Here is a 13,666-nt window from a genome sequence, read left to right on the forward strand (position 1 = left end):
ACATCATATATAGAATACATTATATATGTCATATATATATCATATATATAATACATTATATATATCATATATATATCATATATATAATACATTATATATACATCATATATATAATACATTATATATATCATATATATAATACATTATATATATCATATATATACATATCATATATATAATACATTATACATATATATCATATAATACATTATATATATCAGATATATATCATATACATAATACATTATATATATCATATATATAATACATTATATATATCATATATATATCATATATATAATAATGTTTCGCTGTATCACGCCTTTTTAGTACGGCTAGACTAACATAACTTCCAAGCTAAAAATCGAACCTTTAACCATCTAGTTGACTATAAAAGCGCTTGTAAATATCTACAATGTCTCTCTATATATAGACAGTAACCATTACTTTACAGTGCTCAAGTTGTGTATTTTGTACTACGCTAGAAATTAACATGTTATATCACATATCAACACTGCTTGGCCAGAGAAATGGGAAGGTGTTTCAAGCACACAGAATAGCAATGTATAGATTAAATTTTATCGAATATTTCAACAGATAGATCTCAACAATGTCCATGTAAATTCATTCATCTAATAATATTTTTCTATTCACCCAGTGTATTTTAATATTGTGTACACTAGTGACATTGGTAACTTGATTTGGTAATTTGTCTCAAAAATATATTATTCTGTTTAAAGAGAAAACAAAAACATTTTTCCATCCAGATTTCATGAATTTAAAAATTAAAATATCGACGATTTTTCCGAATAGCCAACAAAACAAAAAGGAATGCAAAAATCAATACACAAACAATAAGGCAATAAGGCCAAAAGGCAAGATAACCTACCTTGATAAGTGTTTTTGTGTTTTACCTCATTTTAAAGTGTTTTTACTTAAAAATAAAGGCAGTGTAAAGCAATTGAATTGGATTGAAAACAAAATAGCGGTTTCTATTAGAGCCACGTTCGAGCCTCGAAAATTGCTCAAAAATCGAAAAGTAAACAAAATACTAATAGAAACATATTCAATAAATGTCATTAATCGTGCGAAAATGTAATGCTCTACTAGTATTTTGTTTGATTTTCGATTTTTGAGCGATTATCAAGGCTTGACTATGGCTCTAAGGAGACCACCATTTTGTTTTTTGTTCTAACTTGACAGACTTTACACTATTTTTATTTTTTTAAGTGAAAACACTTTTAATAAGTTAAAATACAAAAAACTTATCCAGGTATATAGAAGAATAACTTAGCTTTATTTTGATAACATTTATTTGTTTTATATTTATTTTTTCACCCCCTTTTTATTTTCTTCTTTTTTTTTTTTTTGTCCATTTTGGAAAATCACCAAAATATCTTTATTCTAAATAAATAATTTATTTTCATTGAATTTTATCCATTCGAGTTATTTTTAATTAAAATTGGAGAAAACGTTTTCATTTGTTTCATTTGTTTATCTTCCTTTCTATCTTTCTTTTCTTATTGGATGATAAACAGCAAATTTACTAAGTAATAATTACTTACCTGCTAGTAAGAAAGTTAACCGTTAACCGAAAGGTAGGTAAAATCCCAGATAAAAAAGGTTTAATGCTTCCATGGATAACCAGTGGTCTGTGTAAACGAAGGCACCAGTGAGAGAGAGAGAGAGAGAGAGAGAGAGAGAGAGAGAGAGAGAGAGAGAGAGAGAGAGAGAGAGAAAGAGAGGGTATAATAAGAAGAAAGGGTGTGTCACTCTATCTTGGGTTTGACCACAACACCACCACTTCTCCGCCCTCCACGCCACACTACACCGGCCATAAGTATCAGGCATGTATAGTTTGTCAAACTAGGCTGAGATATTATTTTTACCCCGGCATTTTTAGTTGACAAAAGAGAAAAGAAAGACGCCAATCCACATAGAAAAACAAAAACAAAACATGGAAACGGAAATCTTATCTGATAAAAGCCATTTACAAGAAGAAACAAACAAACAAAAGGAGAATCAAGAGAAAAAAAATTACAAAAATAAATTATTCTTTACAAATATTTTTAGTTTTTTTGATTTGGTAAATTTGTAGAGAAAATTTAGAAAAGAGATCAGTTTCATATATGAATTCAGCATAAAATTATCCTCCAATGCGAGTCATTGTAACTTTTTAGGGCAGCTAACCAAATTTTTGTCACTAACCCTAAGTTCGAGTGGCAAGGTCGTAAAAATCACACATGGTTGCCTAAAAAAGTAGACCACCTCGTCCTCCCTTCCAAAACGCACATGGATTTCTCTCCTATAGCAGCAAAATTAATCTGATTAACTGCGCGAAAACTAAAACATAATCTGAAAATGCATTATTTTATAAAATGGCAATGACGCATATTAACTCATTCGAGCAATTGCTTCATGACAATTAATAGGAAATAGACGGTGGCAGTCGATTTGATATTCCCGCTGAAAAAAAGGTACACAAGTTCTTGCTTGCTTCATTTGAATTATGTCGGAGCAATGGCTCAAATGAGTTAATATGCGTAATCGCCTATAAAATTTTAAATAATTGGTCTTTCGTTTTGTTGTTATTTCTGCCAAGTCTTCAAAGTGTTCACACGTAATCGCCTAAAAAAGTAGAATCTCATTTTTTTTTTTTTTTTAGATAGAGGTATTAGCGGAGGGTGTGAATCTACGAGGATACCTTTAATTTTACATGTTTAATGGCAAAAAAACATTGCAAACAATCTAGTTGATAAGTAACACATTAAAAAAAAAAAGAACTTGCTTAACATTAACTTTAGGAGAATCCCCTCCCCCCCCAAAAAAAAAAATTGTAGCAAATGTGTTGTTTAGCCGTGTAAATTATTTAACAGACAAAATATTATAAAAACTATTTTTTATATAAAACACATTAGATCCTAAGGCTGAAATAAAAAACCCAGAAATTTCATTTTAATTATTTTTTTTTTTCAACATTTTTTATTAGACTAAATGTACGATAATCGAGGCCGCCATATTGTTTTTAAAATTTGGCCTTTCTAAGGTTTGACAGATTGGCCTTGTTTGACTACTTATTTTGACGGTTTATGACAAGTTTTTGAAGATGGTTATGTAGTTTGCAGGAGTGCAGTTCCCTGATAATGTGAGAGGAGATACTCATGGAAAGAAACTCTGTTTGTGGAAATTCCACCTGACTCTAAGTACGTGGAAGAAAAAAAAGAAATGTTCTTTGCAGTTGTGATAAGAAGATGAGTTCTTGCTGTGAATATCTTACAAGTTGATAAAGTGAAAAAAGGCTAGCAACGTCTCTTCTTGGAGAAAGGGGCTATAGAATACAGAAGAGACCTCCCCACTAGATTCCAAATTTGATTTTGTACTCTATCAAGATAAGAAAGAGTGCTCTAAGCTAACACTTAATACTGCTAAGAATAAGCTTCTTTCCTTTAACAATTACAAGAAACCTTCTCAACTGTCGATTGTCATGGCCAATAATATGCTACCTGAGAGCTCTTCACTCAAACTCCTCGGCTTAACATTCACAAGTAACACAAATTGGAATAAATACATTGAAGATATTGCCAAGGCTGCTGCAAAGAATGTGGGCTCTCTTCTACTGTGTAAAAAAAAAAAATATTGACGCCTGAGAGTATCGTTATCTCTATAAAGCCACCATTGCATGGAGTATTATTGTCACATCTAGGTCGGTTCATCTACCATTAGTCACTCCCGCTTAGACAGGTTAAAAAAATAGTCTCTAATAGACCCATACTATCAATTACGCACCAACCCCTGTCCCATAGACTTACCAAAAATCCACTCATAATGTAAGGGGCGTGTGTGTGTGTGTGTGTGTGTGTGTGTTTTTTCTTTTTTTTTAATTTTCTTCCCTTGAAGATTGTAACGCTGGGTATGGGACAGCCAAACCAGCTGCCAACATTGCTCTGCTTTTTATTGAAACCAACCGGGAGCTCTTTTTAGTATCCTTGTTGTTCATTTAAGTGCAATTGTTTGGATCTCTTTTGCACTTGGTTCACCAGGAATATTAGTTAGGTAGGACTTCAGGTTCTTCTTCATAAGCCTTGTGGCACCTATAATAACTGGTATGATTGATATCTCCCTAAGATTCCAGTTTCTTTTCATATCATATATGTGTGTGTGTGTGTGTGTGTGTGTGTGTGTGTGTGTGTATTTCTGTCAGTAGCATTTTTTTTAAAGAAATACCTTAACTTCTTTTATAAATGAATAATGTTACATGAATACTAAATAATAAATTTTCAACAAATAAAGTGGGTACCCTGACTGGAAATCGAAATTGAAACATTGATATCTTCACTCTGGAGTTCTACGAACTAATGCATATATATTAGTATTAGGATAATTAATCGGAAACGGGAATCGGAAAAATCGGAACTTTTTGGGGTATAGGAATCGGTATTGGAATCGGAAAAAATAAGCCTAATTTCCGATTCCAAAAACGATTCTTTGTATTTTTGAAAACTTAAGTTTCCATTGCTGGTACTACTGATAAATACGTACTGTTTTTTTGTAAGATAAATCATAACATAAAAATTTTTGTAAGATAAATCATAACATAAAAATTTTTGTAAGATAAATCATAATAACATAAAAATTCGATGTAAATGTATCTTATGTTCGTAAATTAAAAACATAAATTGAAACTTTACGTAAATTCGCGAGGTATACTTTAGAAGAATGCAGTTTGTTTACAATGTTCGAAAAAATATTTTAAAAGTCCAATAAAATATTTTTGTCAAGAAAATTACTATAAAGCATTATTGATAATTAAATCAAAAATCAAAAGCAGAATATCCAAGTGTTTTTAAATCTTTTTAATCATTTATTTTATGCTCTTAGCCTTTGTCCAGTTGGGTTTTGTCCGGTAGACTTTTGTCCAGTCTTTCATCTAGCATTTGCAAATATTACAAGAGATGGGGGAAGGGGGCGAAACGTATGAGAAAAGGTTGATTTTAATTTGAATAAGGTATAAATACATCTACGAATTTTCACACTTTTGTGTGAAATAACGTTTGGCATTAATTCTTCTTTGATTTTGTCTGTATTACTTGCTTAGATTTAGGAATTCCTGCGACGTCTTAGGCAGTCAAAGTAATCTACCGTTTTCAGCCTGAAGCCAGACTCACCTTCCGCATCATATGTCTATATACAGATTGTAAAACAAAATTAAGATTGTTAGGAATGGATATAGAAAGCCATAAAATTGGAACTACTAATAAAAAATGATTCTTGGTTTATTGAAACCTTTGAGTTGTTTATTAGTCACAGAAATGTTCCACTGACTAGACCCACCTTAAAGACTGAAAATTTGTCAAATGTAGGTGTATTTTAAATTATTATTCTAAAGACGTTTAAATTGTGTTTTATGAATTAAAAATTAATTACCAACATTTTCCCAATTATTTTTCATATTTAAACTTATATTTTAATGAATCTTTGTAGAAACTAAAATAGATTCTTTTTTACTATATATGAACTTATAAGTATTGTCGTCGTTGTTTTTTATTATTATTATTATTATCTTTTTTTTTTTTACAAATGAATCGCCACTTATCAAGGCTTGGGGCCACTGAAGGACAAGGGTTAATGAGTGTGTAGTTGTCAATGGGACAATATCGTGGTAAAATGAAATGACAGCTCAAGCAAAAGTTACGTTTAAACCAGGACCAAACTCAAAGAAAACCAACCTGCCTCCTCCCTTGAGGCTTGCATTTACTAATATCCGCGGGCTTAGAACTAACTTAGATGATGTTGAGTCATTTCTCCTTGTAAACACCCCGGATATCTTAGCATTAAGTGAAACTAACCTTCACTCCTCCATACCCTCTAACCACTTTAACATGCCTGGTTATCTCCCACTCTACCGTAAGGACTCGGACAGACATATGCATGGACTTGGAGTCTATATTCGAAACACCCTCCCCCTAACTAGAGAAATAAAACTAGAATCAGAGGGCCAGGCCTTTATGTGCTTCAGACTAAATATGCAACACAATATTAGCTACTTATATTTTCTCTACCGCTCTCCCTCAAACCAAGACTGTACCCTAATAAACAAAGTCTCAGACAGCATAGATATAGCACTCTCCCTCGATACTAGCGCACAAATACATGTATTTGGTGACTTCAATGTCCACCACAGTAACTGGCTAGGATTCTCAAATCACACAGACGTAGCTGGTAGCGCCACATATAGCTTCTCTATATCTCATTCCCTATCTCAGATGGTTACATTTCCGACACGTTTCCCAGACCAGCACGATCAACATGCCTCACTTCTAGATCTCTTTCTGACAACAGTTCCCAATGACTGTACAACAAATGCCCATAGCCCACTCGGGAATGCTGATCACGCTGTGATAATGGTAGAAATCAGCCTAAATTCTCGCCCTAAAACTGAAGACCCACTACTCAAAACAACGAGGTATTACAAAAAGGCTGATTGGGAAGCCATCAGGGAGCTCATCAGAGATGCCCCATGGCAAAATATCTTTACTCTTCCAGCAGAACAGTGTGCAAATGAGACAACTGAATGGTTCAAAACTGCTATTGAAGCACATGTTCCCGCACGGAAATACTATAGCAAGCCCCACTCCCCCCAATGGTTTACTTCTGCTTGTGCAGCTCCCATTTGTCAAAGGCAGCATGCGTTCCGCAGATTCAACCGACATAAGTCCAGCTCAAATAAACAGAAGTTTATAGAAGCTAGAAATAATTGTAAGAGAGTGATAGACACAGCTAAGTCAGATTACTCTGAAACCACCAGAAAGCGCATCGAAGCACAGAAATTAGGAACCCGGGATTTTTGGAAAATCTACAACAGCGTAGTTAATAATGGACAGTCAATTATTCCCCCACTAACAAACAATCATGAGGTTGCTTGCACGGCAACTGACAAGGCTAATCTGCTTGCCAGTCGGTTTGCCTCAAACTCCACACTGAACTCGGTACACCACTCACTCCCTGATTTTCCTCTGCGAACAGACGCCACACTTGACGACTTGAAAATCACCCCTTCTCAGGTACATGCTATTATAAAAAACCTAGACACCTCTAAAGCATGTGGACCAGATCTCATCCCGGCTGTGCTATTAAAAAAATGCTCTGCCGAGGTTGCTCCAGTTCTGTCCAAACTTTACAATAAATGCCTTAACGAATCTTGTTTTCCCGACTGCTGGAAAACCGCCTCTGTGGTACCAGTCTTCAAGAATTCTGGTGAAAGAACTGACCCACTAAATTATCGCCCCATTAGCCTCCTCCCGCTTTTCGCCAAAATATTTGAGTCCTTAGTTAATAAAGCCCTAGTCCAGCACCTAACAGCTGCTAAACTCTTGACTGACAAACAATATGGATTCAGGCAAGCCCGTTCAACAGCAGATATCTTAACTGTAGTTTCTGAACGTATATACCGTTCATTGGATAAAACAGGGGAGGGTAGAGCGGTGGCCCTTGATATATCTAAGGCTTTTGACAGGGTATGGCACGATGGTCTTCTAAGGAAAATTAGATCATATGGAATCACTGGAAGAATTCATAACGTAATTAAATCCTTCTTAAGTAATAGAAAAATCAAAGTTGTCCTCGATGGACGTACATCCAAACAATATGACATAAATGCGGGAGTGCCTCAGGGGTCTATCCTTGGACCTCTATTGTTCCTGATATTCATAAACGACCTCCCTGATAATATTGTTTCGGAGATGGGTATATTTGCCGATGACACCACTCTCTATAACAGATATGAGGGGAAAACAAATGAACACATATCCAAGAAAATGGCAGAAACACTAGAGGATGACCTCCAATCCGTAGTGGAATGGGGACAAAAATGGTTGGTCTCATTCAATGCTGCTAAGACTAAGCTTGTTTCCTTCAATAACTACAAGAAACCTTCTCTACCACCAATAGCAATGGCCAAGAACACATTGCCTGAAAGTACTTCTTTTAAACTCCTCGGCCTAACGTTTACAGGGAATATGAACTGGAATAGATACATTGAGAGCATTGCCAAGGCTGCTGCAAGGAAGGTTGGCTCCCTCTACCGTGCTAGAAAACTACTTACGCCTGCCAGTATCCTATACCTCTATAAGGCAACCATTCGCCCATGTATGGAGTACTGTTGTCACATCTGGGCTGGTGCATCTGCTGCTTGTCTCTCGCTCCTGGACAGGGTTCAAAAAAGAGTCGCAAACCTGATAGGTCCTGAACTGTCATCTGGGCTTCAACCTCTGTCCCATCGACGAGATGTTGCATCCCTCTGCCTGTTCTACAAATACTTTAATGGTGAATGCTCTGACGAACTGCAAACACTTGTACCTCCCCGACGTAACTACCCCCGACAAACCCGACAAGCTACTAAGTCTCATCCCTTTACAGTGGAGATCCCTAGGTGCAAGAAAGCCTTTTACTCCAATAGTTTCTTCCCCAGAACTGCGGGTCTTTGGAACTCCCTTCCGGGATTCTGCTTTCCCAACTGCAATGATATGCAGAAGTTCAAGTGTAATGTTAACAAACATCTTTCTACTCTTCTCCCTTCATAATGACCCCGCTAATTAATTCCCTAATAGTAGCCCCCTGCTTCAAAGTGGCACTGTGCCTTGTTTGGGGTGAAAATTGAATAAAAAAAAAAAAAAAAAAAAATCGTTAGTAGTAGAAATTTAGTAAATTGGATTACTTAAGGGGACAGCTCATCAAGAATTTGTTTATGTTGGACTTGAAGACACCAAATTGTAGTCAGCTGGAAAGCAGGAAAACGGAACAGAATTCTACAGGCGTGCAGTTCTAAGAAAGAAGCTTTGTTCATGGAATATACGTTTAGGTTTAGGCACAGATAAAGAATGGGGGAAATTATTGATAGTGGTTTAGCTATATGAGTGTTTTACATGAAAGTTTGGAGAGGAGGGATCATATATTGGAGCTCAGATGAGCTCTTGCCATGAGTTAACCTTGATATTCGTTGTCAACAGAGAGATGTAGATTTGTTTATCATGTGTGCGTACAAATCTTGCGGCCACTGAATTACAGTGCATAATGCATGTCTTTATATCTTGAAAACTACTTGTCTCCACCAAAGCGTAAAGAGATTGTCCTATTCAACATAGTCGAAAACCTATAGAAGCTTTCAAGGAAATTGTGAAGGTGAAGTAAAGGTAAAAATTTACCAAAAGAGAAAAAAATAAATTTTTTAAAAAGTTAATGTCTGAGCAGTGTCGCTAATGAGCCTGGAAAAGAGAAGTAAACCAAAAACAAATATATAAAAAAAAATAAGTGTTTTCTGAAGGCAATGTAATTGAGGGTAAATTTGTAGTTTAGTGGCGTAAATTATTTGAAAGACACAAAAATGAGAAAAACTATATTTTTATATAAAACACATTATTAAACCCAAAGGTTGCAATAAAACCCAAAAAAATTTCATTGTTATTTTTTCATAATTTTTATGAGACTAAATGTACAACAATTCGAGGCCACACTATTGCTTTAAAAATTTGCCCTTTCTAAGTTATGATAGATTGGCCTTTTTTACACATCTTCATGCAACCATGTTAATAGCGTAAAAAGGCTAAATTTGGCAATAAATAGACCAATCTGTTTAACTTTAGAAAGTCCAAATTTTAAAAGTAATATTGTGGCCTCGAATGTCATAAATTTAGTCAAATAAAAAATAATGAAAAAATAATAAAAATGTAATTTTTTCTGGTTTTATTTCAGCCTTTGGGTCTAATAATGTGTTTATATAAAATAAAAAGTTTTTATAATTTGTTTGTCAACAAATGAAAACAAAATAAATATCATTGTGTACAAGCGTCCGCAGTAATAGTAAATGTTAAAAAAATAAGTAAAAATATAAAAAAAGCCCCCCCCCCCCAAATAAATGAAAACAAACAAAAAATAGCACCTACATAGTAACTGTTGTAAAGACGCTTTAAAATCAAAAAATAAATAATGGTACCCGCACGTTTGTTTATGGATGAAGAAGTGGATTCTGGAATAATAGATTTGGCCGGTCTCAGCCAATCAGAAGGGGAGAATTTTGAGGAAGGAGAATTTATTATTGTTTGAATTGGGTAATGAATAGATTATGTTATGTGCATATTGCTAATAACCAGTTATGATGGGTGCAATGTAAGTATCGTTGGAAAATGTAGAATATATCCATGTCGACTGGTAGTGTTGGGAGGACAAAATATTTATAGAGAAAAATAGGAACTCCTTACTCTATAGATGTCACGATAGTGAGTGTGTTGCTCCTAGGATGCAATGTAGCATTTTATTATAACGACTTAATGTGTCTAAAATGAACTTCGAAAATTACATAAGATAGTGACTAATAGGGTAATGTAATGAATTAATATGTGGTATCTGTTATTGAAAACCTACGATACTTTGGTCAAGAAGGGAATTTCTGCAGTCAGAATATTATATATATATATATATATATATATATGTATAATTATTAAATACCTACAGACACGAGTGTTTCATCCTTTCGGGAATCATCAGACAGGGTGTCACGATTAACACCGGTCGATAGATTCAAACCCGGCAACGAAGCCATCTCTGACTCCATTAGCAAGGACCTAATCCAATTGGCCACCGTTAACCGCAAAAAATATTGTGGAAATTTAAACCTTTATTTTTAAATGTTTTTAACGTCAGTCAGAGTGATCTAATCATTATATGATGATCTGCGCATGCGAGCTAAACTGACCGACTTTATTTCAACTTTAAAGAGCTCAATGATAAGAACCGAGTTTCTTAAATGGGCTGACATAATTATTTACTATAATAATTATTAAATACCTAGAGACACTAATGTTTCATCCTTTCAGAAATCATCAGTGCAGTGTGTTACGATTAACACCGGTCGATAGAATATATGTATATATATATATATATATATATATATATATATATACATACATAAATATATATATACATATATATATACATATACATATACTTATATATATACATATATATATACTTATATATATACATATATATATACTTATATATATACTTATATATATACATATATATACTTATATATATACATATACGTACATATACATATATATACATATACATATATATATACATATACATATATATATACATATACATATATATACATATATATATACATGTATGTATGTATGTATAGGCCCTTAACGTCGAGGACGACGATTGGCAAGGCGCTTCAGTCTTCTACAGTTCAGGAAGTCTGTGTATTGCTGACAGGATCTTTTGGCACCAGATCTTATAGCAGCTTGCCACTTTGCTCGGTTGCCGGCAGAGGTTTCCCAAGTGTTGTGAGGGATGCCGAAGACCTGGAGGTCACGTTTCAGGACATCCTTGTAGCGGAGGCGTGGCCTGCCAGCACAGCGAGGGGCATCAGCTATCTCTCCAAAGAGAAGTGCTTTTGGTAGCCGGCTGTCGTCCATGCGGCAGGTGTGGCCAGCCCAACGTAAGCGACGGATGCGCAGCACTGTGTACATGTCAGTACTCTTGGTCGTGGAGAGGATAGCTGTGTTTGGTACATGATCCTTCCATGTGAATCCAAGAATTGTGCGCAGGCATCGGAAGTGGAAGGCGTTCAGACGGTGTTCGTGTCGGCGGTAGGTGCACCAAGTCTCACTGCCATACAGGAGAGTGCTGAGGATGCAGGCCTCGTAAACCTTGATCTTTAGGTGTAGCGAGAGGGACTTGTTCTTCCAGACTCTCTCACTAAGCCTGCCGAAAGTTGTTGATGCCTTTCCAATGCGGGAGTCCAGTTCACAATCAAGACTGTTGGTGTTATCAACTGTAGAACCCAAGTAAGTGAACTTGGTGACGTTTGACAGTACATGATTGTTTACGGTTATTATGGGTGAAAGCCCAGCAGGCTGGGCAAAGACCACCGTCTTGCCTAGGCTGATTTTGAGACCAAACTCCTCGCAGGCAGAAGCAAAGGAGGAGCACATTGCCTGAAGCTCAACCTCCGAGTTGGCGATGAAGGCAGCATCATCAGCGTACAGGAGTTCACGGATCTGTACGCGGTTAACCATAGTTTTTGAGCGTAGCCTGGCCAGGTTGAATAGGCCTCCAGTACTGCGAGTGTGAAGGAGCACTCCAGTTGGGTTTGGGAAGGCTCGGCGCAGAACAGCTGAGAAATATATTCCGAACAGAGTAGGAGCTAACACGCAGCCTTGCTTGACACCACAAGAGATGGGGAACTCTTTAGAACGAGAGCCCTCAAACTGTACTGTAGCCTTCATCTGATCGTGAAATTCTTGTATGGTTTTCAGGAGTTTGGGAGGGCAGCCCAGTAGACGGAGGACTAGAAATAGCCCTGATCTGCTAACATAATCAAAGGCCTTCGTCAAGTCAACGAAAACTGCGTAGAGAGGACGGCCTTGCTCAATGCATTTCTCCTGGATCTGACGAACAGAAAAGATCATGTCAGTGGTAGAGCGGCCAGGTCGAAAGCCACATTGACTCTCAGGAAGAATTCTGTTGGCAATAATCTGGAGACGTGGCAGGACTAAGCGGGCATAGATCTTTCCAGGCTGGGAAAGTAGAGATATGCCACGGTAGTTGTTGCAGTCGCAGCGAAACCCTTTGTTCTTATACAGGGTAACTATGTTGGCGTTACGAAGTTCATCGGGAATAGTACCTTCATTCCAGCAGATTGAGAAGAGATGATGGAGTTCCTCAGTTAGTGAGTCACCACCGCATCTGAAGATTTCTGAAGGTAGCCCATCCACGCCGGGGGCTTTGTTGTTCCTCAGTAGCTTGATGGTCTTGTGTACTTCATCGATGGTGATGTCGTAATCTAGCTCATGGAGGACTGGTAGTTGGGGAACAGCAGCTATTATAGCAGCCTCACTAGCTGCTACAGGTTGAGCATACAGTGAGCTGTAGTGCTCCACCCAACGGTCAAGCTGATCATCAGGATTGGTGAGTAGTTCTCCGGTCAGAGATCGCAAAGGAGATGATTTCTTCACAGGAGGACCTAGAGCCTCTTTCAGAGCTTGGTACATGCCACCGGTGTTGCCGGTGGCAGAGCAGTCTTCAGCACGCTTGGAGATGTCACTCCAATAGTTGTGTTTAGCCTCTCGAGTTAGGCGCTGCACTTTTGAGCGGCTCTGCTTCCAGAGGCTAGTAGCTTGAGGAGAGGGGTCCTGCATCACAGCCAGTCTTGCCGCTCGCTTTTCTGCTAGTGCTTGATGGAGTGTGTCCGCGTGGTGTCTGAACCAGTCCGGCTGCTTTACTGTACGTCTACCAAAACTGGAGAGTGCGCAAACTCCAACAGTGTCACGAATCCGCAGCCAGGCAGAGGCAGCATCCTGAGGGGGTGCAGACTGGCCAAAGGTGGATTGTATTGAAGCTTGAAAATGTTGGCATTTCTCCTTGGACTTAGTAGCAAGAACATTGAGCGTTGAAAGTGGTTTTGAGCAAGACAGGTGGATTTTCTTTGGCTTTAGTTTAAGCTTACAGCGCACAAGTGAGTGGTCTGTGTCACAGTCCGCAGAGTGCATTGTCCTGCAGTGGATGATATCCTGGAGGTGCTTCTTTTGAGTGATCACATGGTCCAGCTGGTGCCAGCGCTTAGAGCGTGGGTGTTGCCATGTCATCTTCGACCACG

General features: G+C 37.0%; 1 protein-coding gene across 3 annotated transcripts in view; it reads right to left on the bottom strand.

Moving 5' to 3' along the window:
• LOC145267438 (uncharacterized) overlaps positions 1-13,666 on the bottom strand; it is a 124,488-nt gene that overhangs the window by 93,864 nt on the left and 16,958 nt on the right. For 2 of the 3 annotated variants that reach the window (XR_013864847.1, XM_080123303.1), the window contains exon 1: positions 1,566-1,737. The exons of the other annotated variant lie outside the window; for it this stretch is intronic. The gene's annotated coding sequence lies outside the window, so the exon portion shown is untranslated. Of the gene's footprint in view, positions 1-1,565; positions 1,738-13,666 lie in introns of those variants that run through there. 3 annotated transcript variants of the gene reach the window in all.

The sequence above is a fragment of the Euprymna scolopes genome, chromosome 4 (genome assembly GCF_053919585.1).
Source record: "Euprymna scolopes isolate OS-2025 chromosome 4, ASM5391958v1, whole genome shotgun sequence".
Classification (NCBI taxonomy): domain Eukaryota; kingdom Metazoa; phylum Mollusca; class Cephalopoda; order Sepiida; family Sepiolidae; genus Euprymna; species Euprymna scolopes.